A 13,761-nucleotide genomic window follows, 5' to 3' on the forward strand; every position below is an offset into this window, starting at 1 on the left:
GTGGTAGAAGTATAATTTAACAGCAAATAGACGGGGTCACTCCTGTTCCAAGTGTGCTGTTTTGATAAGTAATGATTGCTAGAAATTCTTGTACTGCCTGTATGCTGATTTTTGCCAATTTATTGCAGTTTGTGTTGTCTCTGAGACAAAGTTGTTATGTCTTTGGGCTTTGTGGTGATTTATCAGAGACGGCCAGGACTTACCTGGCTGCTTTTCATCGAGGCTTACTCTGTTTTGCAAGGGGAACAAAAGGGCTGGAGACCAGAACAGTGATAAAGTAATTCAATGTCATTTCACACAAGTGTTTGCTTCACTCATTTCACACAAGTGTTTGCTTCACTTCAACAAGTCCTTTACCAAAAGGGGATGATGTGATACTGAAGGCCTTTGGATTGTGTGAATATGCATGGGAGGCACCGTGAGCCAAGCAACTGTGTCTGAGAAACAAGAGCCTGTCTCCAATGCCTCCAACTCATACTTACCTGGCAGGGGAGATACCATGATCATGAAGGTGGTTCACCCAGGGCGAGGCTCAGCCATTGCACTTCGGTTGTGCTGACCCGTGCGAATTCCCCAAATGTGGGAATCTCGACTGCATAATTTGTGGTAGTGGGGGACTGCGTCCGCGCTCTCCCCTGATCATCATGTTCAATTGCAATAAGAGCCTGACACTGGGCCTATTTTATAGGTTTGGTTGTAGTGCATGTTTTTTCCAACACAATGCACTCACTAATGCCACTGATTGTGGTATAAGTATAATTTAACAGCAAATAGACGGGGTCACTCCTGTTCAAAGTGTGCTGTTTTGATAAGTAATGATTGCTAGAAATTCTTGTACTGCCTGTATGCTGATTTTTGCCAATTTATTGCAGTTTGTGTTGTCTCTGAGACAAAGTTGTTATGTCTTTGGGCTTTGTGGTGATTTATCAGAGACGGCCAGGACTTACCTGGCTGCTTTTCATCGAGGCTTACTCTGTTTTGCAAGGGGAACAAAAGGGCTGGAGACCAGAACAGTGATAAAGTAATTCAATGTCATTTCACACAAGTGTTTGCTTCACTCATTTCACACAAGTGTTTGCTTCACTTCAACAAGTCCTTTACCAAAAGGGGATGATGTGATACTGAAGGCCTTTGGATTGTGTGAATATGCATGGGAGGCACCGTGAGCCAAGCAACTGTGTCTGAGAAACAAGAGCCTGTCTCCAATGCCTCCAACTCATACTTACCTGGCAGGGGAGATACCATGATCATGAAGGTGGTTCACCCAGGGCGAGGCTCAGCCATTGCACTTCGGTTGTGCTGACCCGTGCGAATTCCCCAAATGTGGGAATCTCGACTGCATAATTTGTGGTAGTGGGGGACTGCGTCCGCGCTCTCCCCTGATCATCATGTTCAATTGCAATAAGAGCCTGACACTGGGCCTATTTTATAGGTTTGGTTGTAGTGCATGTTTTTTCCAACACAATGCACTCACTAATGCCACTGATTGTGGTATAAGTATAATTTAACAGCAAATAGACGGGGTCACTCCTGTTCAAAGTGTGCTGTTTTGATAAGTAATGATTGCTAGAAATTCTTGTACTGCCTGTATGCTGATTTTTGCCAATTTATTGCAGTTTGTGTTGTCTCTGAGACAAAGTTGTTATGTCTTTGGGCTTTGTGGTGATTTATCAGAGACGGCCAGGACTTGCCTGGCTGCTTTTCATCGAGGCTTACTCTTTTTTGCAAGGGGAACAAAAGGGCTGGAGACCAGAACATTGATAAAGTAATTCAATGTCATTTCACACAAGTGTTTGCTTCACTCATTTCACACAAGTGTTTGCTTCACTTCAACAAGTCCTTTACCAAAAGGGGATGATGTGATACTGAAGGCCTTTGGATTGTGTGAATATGCATGGGAGGCACCGTGAGCCAAGCAACTGTGTCTGAGAAACAAGAGCCTGTCTCCAATGCTTCCAACTCATACTTACCTGGCAGGGGAGATACCATGATCATGAAGGTGGGTCACCCAGGGCGAGGCTCAGCCATTGCACTTCGGTTGTGCTGACCCGTGCGAATTCCCCAAATGTGGGAATCTCGACTGCATAATTTGTGGTAGTGGGGGACTGCGTCCGCGCTCTCCCCTGATCATCATGTTCAATTGCAATAAGAGCCTGACACTGGGCCTATTTTATAGGTTTGGTTGTAGTGCATGTTTTTTCCAACACAATGCACTCACTAATGCCACTGATTGTGGTAGAAGTATAATTTAACAGCAAATAGACGGGTTCACTCCTGTTCCAAGTGTACTGTTTTGATAAGTAATGTTTGCTAGAAATTCTTGTACTGCCTGTATGCTGATTTTTGCCAATTTATTGCAGTTTGTGTTGTCTCTGAGACAAAGTTGTTATGTCTTTGGGCTTTGTGGTGATTTATCAGAGACGGCCAGGACTTACCTGGCTGCTTTTCATCGAGGCTTACTCTGTTTTGCGAGGGGAACAAAAGGGCTGGAGACCAGAACAGTGATAAAGTAATTCAATGTCATTTCACACAAGTGTTTGCTTCACTCATTTCACACAAGTGTTTGCTTCACTTCAACAAGTCCTTTACCAAAAGGGGATGATGTGATACTGAAGGCCTTTGGATTGTGTGAATATGCATGGGAGGCACCGTGAGCCAAGCAACTGTGTCTGAGAAACAAGAGCCTGTCTCCAATGCTTCCAACTCATACTTACCTGGCAGGGGAGATACCATGATCATGAAGGTGGTTCACCCAGGGCGAGGCTCAGCCATTGCACTTCGGTGGTGCTGACCCGTGCGAATTCCCCAAATGTGGCAATCTCGACTGCATAATTTGTGGTAGTGGGGGACTGCGTCCGCGCTCTCCCCTGATCATCATGTTCAATTGCAATAAGAGCCTGACACTGGGCCTATTTTATAGTTTGGTTGTAGTGCATGTTTTTTCCAACACAATGCACTCACTAATGCCACTGATTGTGGTAGAAGTATAATTTAACAGCAAATAGACGGGGTCACTCCTGTTCCAAGTGTGCTGTTTTGATAAGTAATGTTTGCTAGAATTTCTTGTACTGCCTGTATGCTGATTTTTGCCAATTTATTGCAGTTTGTGTTGTCTCTGAGACAAAGTTGTTATGTCTTTGGGCTTTGTGGTGATTTATCAGAGACGGCCAGGACTTACCTGGCTGCTTTTCATCGAGGCTTACTCTGTTTTGCGAGGGGAACAAAAGGGCTGGAGACCAGAACAGTGATAAAGTAATTCAATGTCATTTCACACAAGTGTTTGCTTCCATCATTTCACACAAGTGTTTGCTTCACTTCAACAAGTCCTTTACCAAAAGGGGATGATGTGATACTGAAGGCCTTTGGATTGTGTGAATATGCATGGGATGCACCGTGAGCCAAGCAACTGTGTCTGAGAAACAAGAGCCTGTCTCCAATGCTTCCAACTCATACTTACCTGGCAGGGGAGATACCATGATCATGAAGGTGGTTCACCCAGGGCGAGGCTCAGCCATTGCCCTTCGGTTGTGCTGACCCGTGCGAATTCCCCAAATGTGGGAATCTCGACTGCATAATTTGTGGAAGTGGGGGACTGCGTCCGCGCTCTCCCCTGATCATCATGTTCAATTGCAATAAGAGCCTGACACTGGGCCTATTTTATAGGTTTGGTTGTAGTGCATGTTTTTTCCAACACAATGCACTCACTAATGCCACTGATTGTGGTAGAAGTATAATTTAACAGCAAATAGACGGGGTCACTCCTGTTCCAAGTGTGCTGTTTTGATAAGTAATGTTTGCTAGAAATTCTTGTACTGCCTGTATGCTGATTTTTGCCAATTTATTGCAGTTTGTGTTGTCTCTGAGACAAAGTTGTTATGTCTTTGGGCTTTGTGGTGATTTATCAGAGACGGCCAGGACTTACCTGGCTGCTTTTCATCGAGGCTTACTCTGTTTTGCGAGGGGAACAAAAGGGCTGGAGACCAGAACAGTGATAAAGTAATTCAATGTCATTTCACACAAGTGTTTGCTTCACTCATTTCACACAAGTGTTTGCTTCACTTCAACAAGTCCTTTACCAAAAGGGGATGATGTGATACTGAAGGCCTTTGGATTGTGTGAATATGCATGGGAGGCACCGTGAGCCAAACAACTGTGTCTGAGAAACAAGAGCCTGTCTCCAATGCTTCCAACTCATACTTACCTGGCAGGGGAGATACCATGATCATGAAGGTGGTTCACCCAGGGCGAGGCTCAGCCATTGCACTTCGTTTGTGCTGACCCGTGCGAATTCCCCAAATGTGGGAATCTCGACTGCATAATTTGTGGTAGTGGGGGACTGCGTCCGCGCTCTCCCCTGATCATCATGTTCAATTGCAATAAGAGCCTGACACTGGGCCTATTTTATAGGTTTGGTTGTAGTGCATGTTTTTTCCAACACAATGCACTCACTAATGCCACTGATTGTGGTAGAAGTATAATTTAACAGCAAATAGACGGGGTCACTCCTGTTCAAAGTGTGCTGTTTTGATAAGTAATGATTGCTAGAAATTCTTGTACTGCCTGTATGCTGATTTTTGCCAATTTATTGCAGTTTGTGTTGTCTCTGAGACAAAGTTGTTATGTCTTTGGGCTTTGTGGTGATTTATCAGAGACGGCCAGGACTTGCCTGGCTGCTTTTCATCGAGGCTTACTCTTTTTTGCAAGGGGAACAAAAGGGCTGGAGACCAGAACATTGATAAAGTAATTCAATGTCATTTCACACAAGTGTTTGCTTCACTCATTTCACACAAGTGTTTGCTTCACTTCAACAAGTCCTTTACCAAAAGGGGATGATGTGATACTGAAGGCCTTTGGATTGTGTGAATATGCATGGGAGGCACCGTGAGCCAAGCAACTGTGTCTGAGAAACAAGAGCCTGTCTCCAATGCTTCCAACTTATACTTACCTGGCAGGGGAGATACCATGATCATGAAGGTGGGTCACCCAGGGCGAGGCTCAGCCATTGCACTTCGGTTGTGCTGACCCGTGCGAATTCCCCAAATGTGGGAATCTCGACTGCATAATTTGTGGAAGTGGGGGACTGCGTCCGCGCTCTCCCCTGATCATCATGTTCAATTGCAATAAGAGCCTGACACTGGGCCTATTTTATAGGTTTGGTTGTAGTGCATGTTTTTTCCAACACAATGCACTCACTAATGCCACTGATTGTGGTATAAGTATAATTTAACAGCAAATAGACGGGGTCACTCCTGTTCAAAGTGTGCTGTTTTGATAAGTAATGATTGCTAGAAATTCTTGTACTGCCCGTATGCAGATTTTTGCCAATTTATTGCAGTTTGTGTTGTCTCTGAGACAAAGTTGTTATGTCTTTGGGCTTTGTGGTGATTTATCAGAGACGGCCAGGACTTGCCTGGCTGCTTTTCATCGAGGCTTACTCTTTTTTGCAAGGGGAACAAAAGGGCTGGAGACCAGAACATTGATAAAGTAATTCAATGTCATTTCACACAAGTGTTTGCTTCACTCATTTCACACAAGTGTTTGCTTCACTTCAACAAGTCCTTTACCAAAAGGGGATGATGTGATACTGAAGGCCTTTGGATTGTGTGAATATGCATGGGAGGCACCGTGAGCCAAGCAACTGTGTCTGAGAAACAAGAGCCTGTCTCCAATGCTTCCAACTCATACTTACCTGGCAGGGGAGATACCATGATCATGAAGGTGGTTCACCCAGGGCGAGGCTCAGCCATTGCACTTCGGTGGTGCTGACCCGTGCGAATTCCCCAAATGTGGCAATCTCGACTGCATAATTTGTGGTAGTGGGGGACTGCGTCCGCGCTCTCCCCTGATCATCATGTTCAATTGCAATAAGAGCCTGACACTGGGCCTATTTTATAGTTTGGTTGTAGTGCATGTTTTTTCCAACACAATGCACTCACTAATGCCACTGATTGTGGTAGAAGTATAATTTAACAGCAAATAGACGGGGTCACTCCTGTTCCAAGTGTGCTGTTTTGATAAGTAATGTTTGCTAGAAATTCTTGTACTGCCTGTATGCTGATTTTTGCCAATTTATTGCAGTTTGTGTTGTCTCTGAGACAAAGTTGTTATGTCTTTGGGCTTTGTGGTGATTTATCAGAGACGGCCAGGACTTACCTGGCTGCTTTTCATCGAGGCTTACTCTGTTTTGCAAGGGGAACAAAAGGGCTGGAGACCAGAACAGTGATAAAGTAATTCAATGTCATTTCACACAAGTGTTTGCTTCACTCATTTCACACAAGTGTTTGCTTCACTTCAACAAGTCCTTTACCAAAAGGGGATGATGTGATACTGAAGGCCTTTGGATTGTGTGAATATGCATGGGAGGCACCGTGAGCCAAGCAACTGTGTCTGAGAAACAAGAGCCTGTCTCCAATGCCTCCAACTCATACTTACCTGGCAGGGGAGATACCATGATCATGAAGGTGGTTCACCCAGGGCGAGGCTCAGCCATTGCACTTCGGTTGTGCTGACCCGTGCGAATTCCCCAAATGTGGGAATCTCGACTGCATAATTTGTGGTAGTGGGGGACTGCGTCCGCGCTCTCCCCTGATCATCATGTTCAATTGCAATAAGAGCCTGACACTGGGCCTATTTTATAGGTTTGGTTGTAGTGCATGTTTTTTCCAACACAATGCACTCACTAATGCCACTGATTGTGGTATAAGTATAATTTAACAGCAAATAGACGGGGTCACTCCTGTTCAAAGTGTGCTGTTTTGATAAGTAATGATTGCTAGAAATTCTTGTACTGCCTGTATGCTGATTTTTGCCAATTTATTGCAGTTTGTGTTGTCTCTGAGACAAAGTTGTTATGTCTTTGGGCTTTGTGGTGATTTATCAGAGACGGCCAGGACTTACCTGGCTGCTTTTCATCGAGGCTTACTCTGTTTTGCAAGGGGAACAAAAGGGCTGGAGACCAGAACAGTGATAAAGTAATTCAATGTCATTTCACACAAGTGTTTGCTTCACTCATTTCACACAAGTGTTTGCTTCACTTCAACAAGTCCTTTACCAAAAGGGGATGATGTGATACTGAAGGCCTTTGGATTGTGTGAATATGCATGGGAGGCACCGTGAGCCAAGCAACTGTGTCTGAGAAACAAGAGCCTGTCTCCAATGCCTCCAACTCATACTTACCTGGCAGGGGAGATACCATGATCATGAAGGTGGTTCACCCAGGGCGAGGCTCAGCCATTGCACTTCGGTTGTGCTGACCCGTGCGAATTCCCCAAATGTGGGAATCTCGACTGCATAATTTGTGGTAGTGGGGGACTGCGTCCGCGCTCTCCCCTGATCATCATGTTCAATTGCAATAAGAGCCTGACACTGGGCCTATTTTATAGGTTTGGTTGTAGTGCATGTTTTTTCCAACACAATGCACTCACTAATGCCACTGATTGTGGTATAAGTATAATTTAACAGCAAATAGACGGGGTCACTCCTGTTCAAAGTGTGCTGTTTTGATAAGTAATGATTGCTAGAAATTCTTGTACTGCCTGTATGCTGATTTTTGCCAATTTATTGCAGTTTGTGTTGTCTCTGAGACAAAGTTGTTATGTCTTTGGGCTTTGTGGTGATTTATCAGAGACGGCCAGGACTTGCCTGGCTGCTTTTCATCGAGGCTTACTCTTTTTTGCAAGGGGAACAAAAGGGCTGGAGACCAGAACATTGATAAAGTAATTCAATGTCATTTCACACAAGTGTTTGCTTCACTCATTTCACACAAGTGTTTGCTTCACTTCAACAAGTCCTTTACCAAAAGGGGATGATGTGATACTGAAGGCCTTTGGATTGTGTGAATATGCATGGGAGGCACCGTGAGCCAAGCAACTGTGTCTGAGAAACAAGAGCCTGTCTCCAATGCTTCCAACTCATACTTACCTGGCAGGGGAGATACCATGATCATGAAGGTGGGTCACCCAGGGCGAGGCTCAGCCATTGCACTTCGGTTGTGCTGACCCGTGCGAATTCCCCAAATGTGGGAATCTCGACTGCATAATTTGTGGTAGTGGGGGACTGCGTCCGCGCTCTCCCCTGATCATCATGTTCAATTGCAATAAGAGCCTGACACTGGGCCTATTTTATAGGTTTGGTTGTAGTGCATGTTTTTTCCAACACAATGCACTCACTAATGCCACTGATTGTGGTAGAAGTATAATTTAACAGCAAATAGACGGGTTCACTCCTGTTCCAAGTGTACTGTTTTGATAAGTAATGTTTGCTAGAAATTCTTGTACTGCCTGTATGCTGATTTTTGCCAATTTATTGCAGTTTGTGTTGTCTCTGAGACAAAGTTGTTATGTCTTTGGGCTTTGTGGTGATTTATCAGAGACGGCCAGGACTTACCTGGCTGCTTTTCATCGAGGCTTACTCTGTTTTGCGAGGGGAACAAAAGGGCTGGAGACCAGAACAGTGATAAAGTAATTCAATGTCATTTCACACAAGTGTTTGCTTCACTCATTTCACACAAGTGTTTGCTTCACTTCAACAAGTCCTTTACCAAAAGGGGATGATGTGATACTGAAGGCCTTTGGATTGTGTGAATATGCATGGGAGGCACCGTGAGCCAAGCAACTGTGTCTGAGAAACAAGAGCCTGTCTCCAATGCTTCCAACTCATACTTACCTGGCAGGGGAGATACCATGATCATGAAGGTGGTTCACCCAGGGCGAGGCTCAGCCATTGCACTTCGGTGGTGCTGACCCGTGCGAATTCCCCAAATGTGGCAATCTCGACTGCATAATTTGTGGTAGTGGGGGACTGCGTCCGCGCTCTCCCCTGATCATCATGTTCAATTGCAATAAGAGCCTGACACTGGGCCTATTTTATAGTTTGGTTGTAGTGCATGTTTTTTCCAACACAATGCACTCACTAATGCCACTGATTGTGGTAGAAGTATAATTTAACAGCAAATAGACGGGGTCACTCCTGTTCCAAGTGTGCTGTTTTGATAAGTAATGTTTGCTAGAATTTCTTGTACTGCCTGTATGCTGATTTTTGCCAATTTATTGCAGTTTGTGTTGTCTCTGAGACAAAGTTGTTATGTCTTTGGGCTTTGTGGTGATTTATCAGAGACGGCCAGGACTTACCTGGCTGCTTTTCATCGAGGCTTACTCTGTTTTGCGAGGGGAACAAAAGGGCTGGAGACCAGAACAGTGATAAAGTAATTCAATGTCATTTCACACAAGTGTTTGCTTCCATCATTTCACACAAGTGTTTGCTTCACTTCAACAAGTCCTTTACCAAAAGGGGATGATGTGATACTGAAGGCCTTTGGATTGTGTGAATATGCATGGGATGCACCGTGAGCCAAGCAACTGTGTCTGAGAAACAAGAGCCTGTCTCCAATGCTTCCAACTCATACTTACCTGGCAGGGGAGATACCATGATCATGAAGGTGGTTCACCCAGGGCGAGGCTCAGCCATTGCCCTTCGGTTGTGCTGACCCGTGCGAATTCCCCAAATGTGGGAATCTCGACTGCATAATTTGTGGAAGTGGGGGACTGCGTCCGCGCTCTCCCCTGATCATCATGTTCAATTGCAATAAGAGCCTGACACTGGGCCTATTTTATAGGTTTGGTTGTAGTGCATGTTTTTTCCAACACAATGCACTCACTAATGCCACTGATTGTGGTAGAAGTATAATTTAACAGCAAATAGACGGGGTCACTCCTGTTCCAAGTGTGCTGTTTTGATAAGTAATGTTTGCTAGAAATTCTTGTACTGCCTGTATGCTGATTTTTGCCAATTTATTGCAGTTTGTGTTGTCTCTGAGACAAAGTTGTTATGTCTTTGGGCTTTGTGGTGATTTATCAGAGACGGCCAGGACTTACCTGGCTGCTTTTCATCGAGGCTTACTCTGTTTTGCGAGGGGAACAAAAGGGCTGGAGACCAGAACAGTGATAAAGTAATTCAATGTCATTTCACACAAGTGTTTGCTTCACTCATTTCACACAAGTGTTTGCTTCACTTCAACAAGTCCTTTACCAAAAGGGGATGATGTGATACTGAAGGCCTTTGGATTGTGTGAATATGCATGGGAGGCACCGTGAGCCAAACAACTGTGTCTGAGAAACAAGAGCCTGTCTCCAATGCTTCCAACTCATACTTACCTGGCAGGGGAGATACCATGATCATGAAGGTGGTTCACCCAGGGCGAGGCTCAGCCATTGCACTTCGTTTGTGCTGACCCGTGCGAATTCCCCAAATGTGGGAATCTCGACTGCATAATTTGTGGTAGTGGGGGACTGCGTCCGCGCTCTCCCCTGATCATCATGTTCAATTGCAATAAGAGCCTGACACTGGGCCTATTTTATAGGTTTGGTTGTAGTGCATGTTTTTTCCAACACAATGCACTCACTAATGCCACTGATTGTGGTAGAAGTATAATTTAACAGCAAATAGACGGGGTCACTCCTGTTCAAAGTGTGCTGTTTTGATAAGTAATGATTGCTAGAAATTCTTGTACTGCCTGTATGCTGATTTTTGCCAATTTATTGCAGTTTGTGTTGTCTCTGAGACAAAGTTGTTATGTCTTTGGGCTTTGTGGTGATTTATCAGAGACGGCCAGGACTTGCCTGGCTGCTTTTCATCGAGGCTTACTCTTTTTTGCAAGGGGAACAAAAGGGCTGGAGACCAGAACATTGATAAAGTAATTCAATGTCATTTCACACAAGTGTTTGCTTCACTCATTTCACACAAGTGTTTGCTTCACTTCAACAAGTCCTTTACCAAAAGGGGATGATGTGATACTGAAGGCCTTTGGATTGTGTGAATATGCATGGGAGGCACCGTGAGCCAAGCAACTGTGTCTGAGAAACAAGAGCCTGTCTCCAATGCTTCCAACTTATACTTACCTGGCAGGGGAGATACCATGATCATGAAGGTGGGTCACCCAGGGCGAGGCTCAGCCATTGCACTTCGGTTGTGCTGACCCGTGCGAATTCCCCAAATGTGGGAATCTCGACTGCATAATTTGTGGAAGTGGGGGACTGCGTCCGCGCTCTCCCCTGATCATCATGTTCAATTGCAATAAGAGCCTGACACTGGGCCTATTTTATAGGTTTGGTTGTAGTGCATGTTTTTTCCAACACAATGCACTCACTAATGCCACTGATTGTGGTATAAGTATAATTTAACAGCAAATAGACGGGGTCACTCCTGTTCAAAGTGTGCTGTTTTGATAAGTAATGATTGCTAGAAATTCTTGTACTGCCCGTATGCAGATTTTTGCCAATTTATTGCAGTTTGTGTTGTCTCTGAGACAAAGTTGTTATGTCTTTGGGCTTTGTGGTGATTTATCAGAGACGGCCAGGACTTGCCTGGCTGCTTTTCATCGAGGCTTACTCTTTTTTGCAAGGGGAACAAAAGGGCTGGAGACCAGAACATTGATAAAGTAATTCAATGTCATTTCACACAAGTGTTTGCTTCACTCATTTCACACAAGTGTTTGCTTCACTTCAACAAGTCCTTTACCAAAAGGGGATGATGTGATACTGAAGGCCTTTGGATTGTGTGAATATGCATGGGAGGCACCGTGAGCCAAGCAACTGTGTCTGAGAAACAAGAGCCTGTCTCCAATGCTTCCAACTCATACTTACCTGGCAGGGGAGATACCATGATCATGAAGGTGGTTCACCCAGGGCGAGGCTCAGCCATTGCACTTCGGTGGTGCTGACCCGTGCGAATTCCCCAAATGTGGCAATCTCGACTGCATAATTTGTGGTAGTGGGGGACTGCGTCCGCGCTCTCCCCTGATCATCATGTTCAATTGCAATAAGAGCCTGACACTGGGCCTATTTTATAGTTTGGTTGTAGTGCATGTTTTTTCCAACACAATGCACTCACTAATGCCACTGATTGTGGTAGAAGTATAATTTAACAGCAAATAGACGGGGTCACTCCTGTTCCAAGTGTGCTGTTTTGATAAGTAATGTTTGCTAGAATTTCTTGTACTGCCTGTATGCTGATTTTTGCCAATTTATTGCAGTTTGTGTTGTCTCTGAGACAAAGTTGTTATGTCTTTGGGCTTTGTGGTGATTTATCAGAGACGGCCAGGACTTACCTGGCTGCTTTTCATCGAGGCTTACTCTGTTTTGCGAGGGGAACAAAAGGGCTGGAGACCAGAACAGTGATAAAGTAATTCAATGTCATTTCACACAAGTGTTTGCTTCCATCATTTCACACAAGTGTTTGCTTCACTTCAACAAGTCCTTTACCAAAAGGGGATGATGTGATACTGAAGGCCTTTGGATTGTGTGAATATGCATGGGATGCACCGTGAGCCAAGCAACTGTGTCTGAGAAACAAGAGCCTGTCTCCAATGCTTCCAACTCATACTTACCTGGCAGGGGAGATACCATGATCATGAAGGTGGTTCACCCAGGGCGAGGCTCAGCCATTGCCCTTCGGTTGTGCTGACCCGTGCGAATTCCCCAAATGTGGGAATCTCGACTGCATAATTTGTGGAAGTGGGGGACTGCGTCCGCGCTCTCCCCTGATCATCATGTTCAATTGCAATAAGAGCCTGACACTGGGCCTATTTTATAGGTTTGGTTGTAGTGCATGTTTTTTCCAACACAATGCACTCACTAATGCCACTGATTGTGGTAGAAGTATAATTTAACAGCAAATAGACGGGGTCACTCCTGTTCCAAGTGTGCTGTTTTGATAAGTAATGTTTGCTAGAAATTCTTGTACTGCCTGTATGCTGATTTTTGCCAATTTATTGCAGTTTGTGTTGTCTCTGAGACAAAGTTGTTATGTCTTTGGGCTTTGTGGTGATTTATCAGAGACGGCCAGGACTTACCTGGCTGCTTTTCATCGAGGCTTACTCTGTTTTGCGAGGGGAACAAAAGGGCTGGAGACCAGAACAGTGATAAAGTAATTCAATGTCATTTCACACAAGTGTTTGCTTCACTCATTTCACACAAGTGTTTGCTTCACTTCAACAAGTCCTTTACCAAAAGGGGATGATGTGATACTGAAGGCCTTTGGATTGTGTGAATATGCATGGGAGGCACCGTGAGCCAAACAACTGTGTCTGAGAAACAAGAGCCTGTCTCCAATGCTTCCAACTCATACTTACCTGGCAGGGGAGATACCATGATCATGAAGGTGGTTCACCCAGGGCGAGGCTCAGCCATTGCACTTCGGTTGTGCTGACCCGTGCGAATTCCCCAAATGTGGGAATCTCGACTGCATAATTTGTGGTAGTGGGGGACTGCGTCCGCGCTCTCCCCTGATCATCATGTTCAATTGCAATAAGAGCCTGACACTGGGCCTATTTTATAGGTTTGGTTGTAGTGCATGTTTTTTCCAACACAATGCACTCACTAATGCCACTGATTGTGGTAGAAGTATAATTTAACAGCAAATAGACGGGGTCACTCCTGTTCAAAGTGTGCTGTTTTGATAAGTAATGATTGCTAGAAATTCTTGTACTGCCTGTATGCTGATTTTTGCCAATTTATTGCAGTTTGTGTTGTCTCTGAGACAAAGTTGTTATGTCTTTGGGCTTTGTGGTGATTTATCAGAGACGGCCAGGACTTGCCTGGCTGCTTTTCATCGAGGCTTACTCTTTTTTGCAAGGGGAACAAAAGGGCTGGAGACCAGAACATTGATAAAGTAATTCAATGTCATTTCACACAAGTGTTTGCTTCACTCATTTCACACAAGTGTTTGCTTCACTTCAACAAGTCCTTTACCAAAAGGGGATGATGT

The 13,761-nt window shown here is 44.7% G+C and overlaps 2 protein-coding genes and 18 non-coding genes across 20 annotated transcripts in view; 19 read left to right on the forward strand and 1 right to left on the reverse strand.

Moving 5' to 3' along the window:
- LOC133015150 (histone H2A-like) overlaps positions 1-13,761 on the forward strand; it is a 543,969-nt gene that overhangs the window by 473,162 nt on the left and 57,046 nt on the right. The gene's annotated exons all lie outside the window — the stretch shown is intronic.
- The window catches only part of LOC133015316 (histone H2AX-like), a 179,894-nt gene that overhangs the window by 116,270 nt on the left and 49,863 nt on the right, over positions 1-13,761 (reverse strand). The window lies entirely within an intron of this gene.
- On the forward strand, positions 475-638 carry LOC133016720 (U1 spliceosomal RNA). Its single transcript, XR_009682078.1, has one exon. It is a non-coding gene; the product is annotated as a U1 spliceosomal RNA (small nuclear RNA).
- Positions 1,219-1,382, forward strand: LOC133016732 (U1 spliceosomal RNA). The gene has a single exon (XR_009682089.1). It is a non-coding gene; the product is annotated as a U1 spliceosomal RNA (small nuclear RNA).
- LOC133017052 (U1 spliceosomal RNA) lies at positions 1,963-2,126 on the forward strand. The gene has a single exon (XR_009682395.1). It is a non-coding gene; the product is annotated as a U1 spliceosomal RNA (small nuclear RNA).
- LOC133017078 (U1 spliceosomal RNA) lies at positions 2,707-2,870 on the forward strand. The gene has a single exon (XR_009682420.1). It is a non-coding gene; the product is annotated as a U1 spliceosomal RNA (small nuclear RNA).
- On the forward strand, positions 3,450-3,613 carry LOC133017161 (U1 spliceosomal RNA). Its single transcript, XR_009682497.1, has one exon. It is a non-coding gene; the product is annotated as a U1 spliceosomal RNA (small nuclear RNA).
- Positions 4,194-4,357, forward strand: LOC133017060 (U1 spliceosomal RNA). Its single transcript, XR_009682403.1, has one exon. It is a non-coding gene; the product is annotated as a U1 spliceosomal RNA (small nuclear RNA).
- On the forward strand, positions 4,938-5,101 carry LOC133017118 (U1 spliceosomal RNA). The gene has a single exon (XR_009682458.1). It is a non-coding gene; the product is annotated as a U1 spliceosomal RNA (small nuclear RNA).
- LOC133017079 (U1 spliceosomal RNA) lies at positions 5,682-5,845 on the forward strand. Its single transcript, XR_009682421.1, has one exon. It is a non-coding gene; the product is annotated as a U1 spliceosomal RNA (small nuclear RNA).
- Positions 6,425-6,588, forward strand: LOC133016743 (U1 spliceosomal RNA). The gene has a single exon (XR_009682100.1). It is a non-coding gene; the product is annotated as a U1 spliceosomal RNA (small nuclear RNA).
- On the forward strand, positions 7,169-7,332 carry LOC133016755 (U1 spliceosomal RNA). The gene has a single exon (XR_009682111.1). It is a non-coding gene; the product is annotated as a U1 spliceosomal RNA (small nuclear RNA).
- Positions 7,913-8,076, forward strand: LOC133017053 (U1 spliceosomal RNA). The gene has a single exon (XR_009682396.1). It is a non-coding gene; the product is annotated as a U1 spliceosomal RNA (small nuclear RNA).
- LOC133017081 (U1 spliceosomal RNA) lies at positions 8,657-8,820 on the forward strand. The gene has a single exon (XR_009682422.1). It is a non-coding gene; the product is annotated as a U1 spliceosomal RNA (small nuclear RNA).
- On the forward strand, positions 9,400-9,563 carry LOC133017162 (U1 spliceosomal RNA). The gene has a single exon (XR_009682498.1). It is a non-coding gene; the product is annotated as a U1 spliceosomal RNA (small nuclear RNA).
- LOC133017061 (U1 spliceosomal RNA) lies at positions 10,144-10,307 on the forward strand. The gene has a single exon (XR_009682404.1). It is a non-coding gene; the product is annotated as a U1 spliceosomal RNA (small nuclear RNA).
- LOC133017119 (U1 spliceosomal RNA) lies at positions 10,888-11,051 on the forward strand. Its single transcript, XR_009682459.1, has one exon. It is a non-coding gene; the product is annotated as a U1 spliceosomal RNA (small nuclear RNA).
- LOC133017082 (U1 spliceosomal RNA) lies at positions 11,632-11,795 on the forward strand. The gene has a single exon (XR_009682423.1). It is a non-coding gene; the product is annotated as a U1 spliceosomal RNA (small nuclear RNA).
- On the forward strand, positions 12,375-12,538 carry LOC133017163 (U1 spliceosomal RNA). The gene has a single exon (XR_009682499.1). It is a non-coding gene; the product is annotated as a U1 spliceosomal RNA (small nuclear RNA).
- Positions 13,119-13,282, forward strand: LOC133016767 (U1 spliceosomal RNA). Its single transcript, XR_009682122.1, has one exon. It is a non-coding gene; the product is annotated as a U1 spliceosomal RNA (small nuclear RNA).

Source organism: Limanda limanda, chromosome 12 (genome assembly GCF_963576545.1).
Source record: "Limanda limanda chromosome 12, fLimLim1.1, whole genome shotgun sequence".
In the NCBI taxonomy this organism is placed as follows: Eukaryota; Metazoa; Chordata; class Actinopteri; order Pleuronectiformes; family Pleuronectidae; genus Limanda; species Limanda limanda.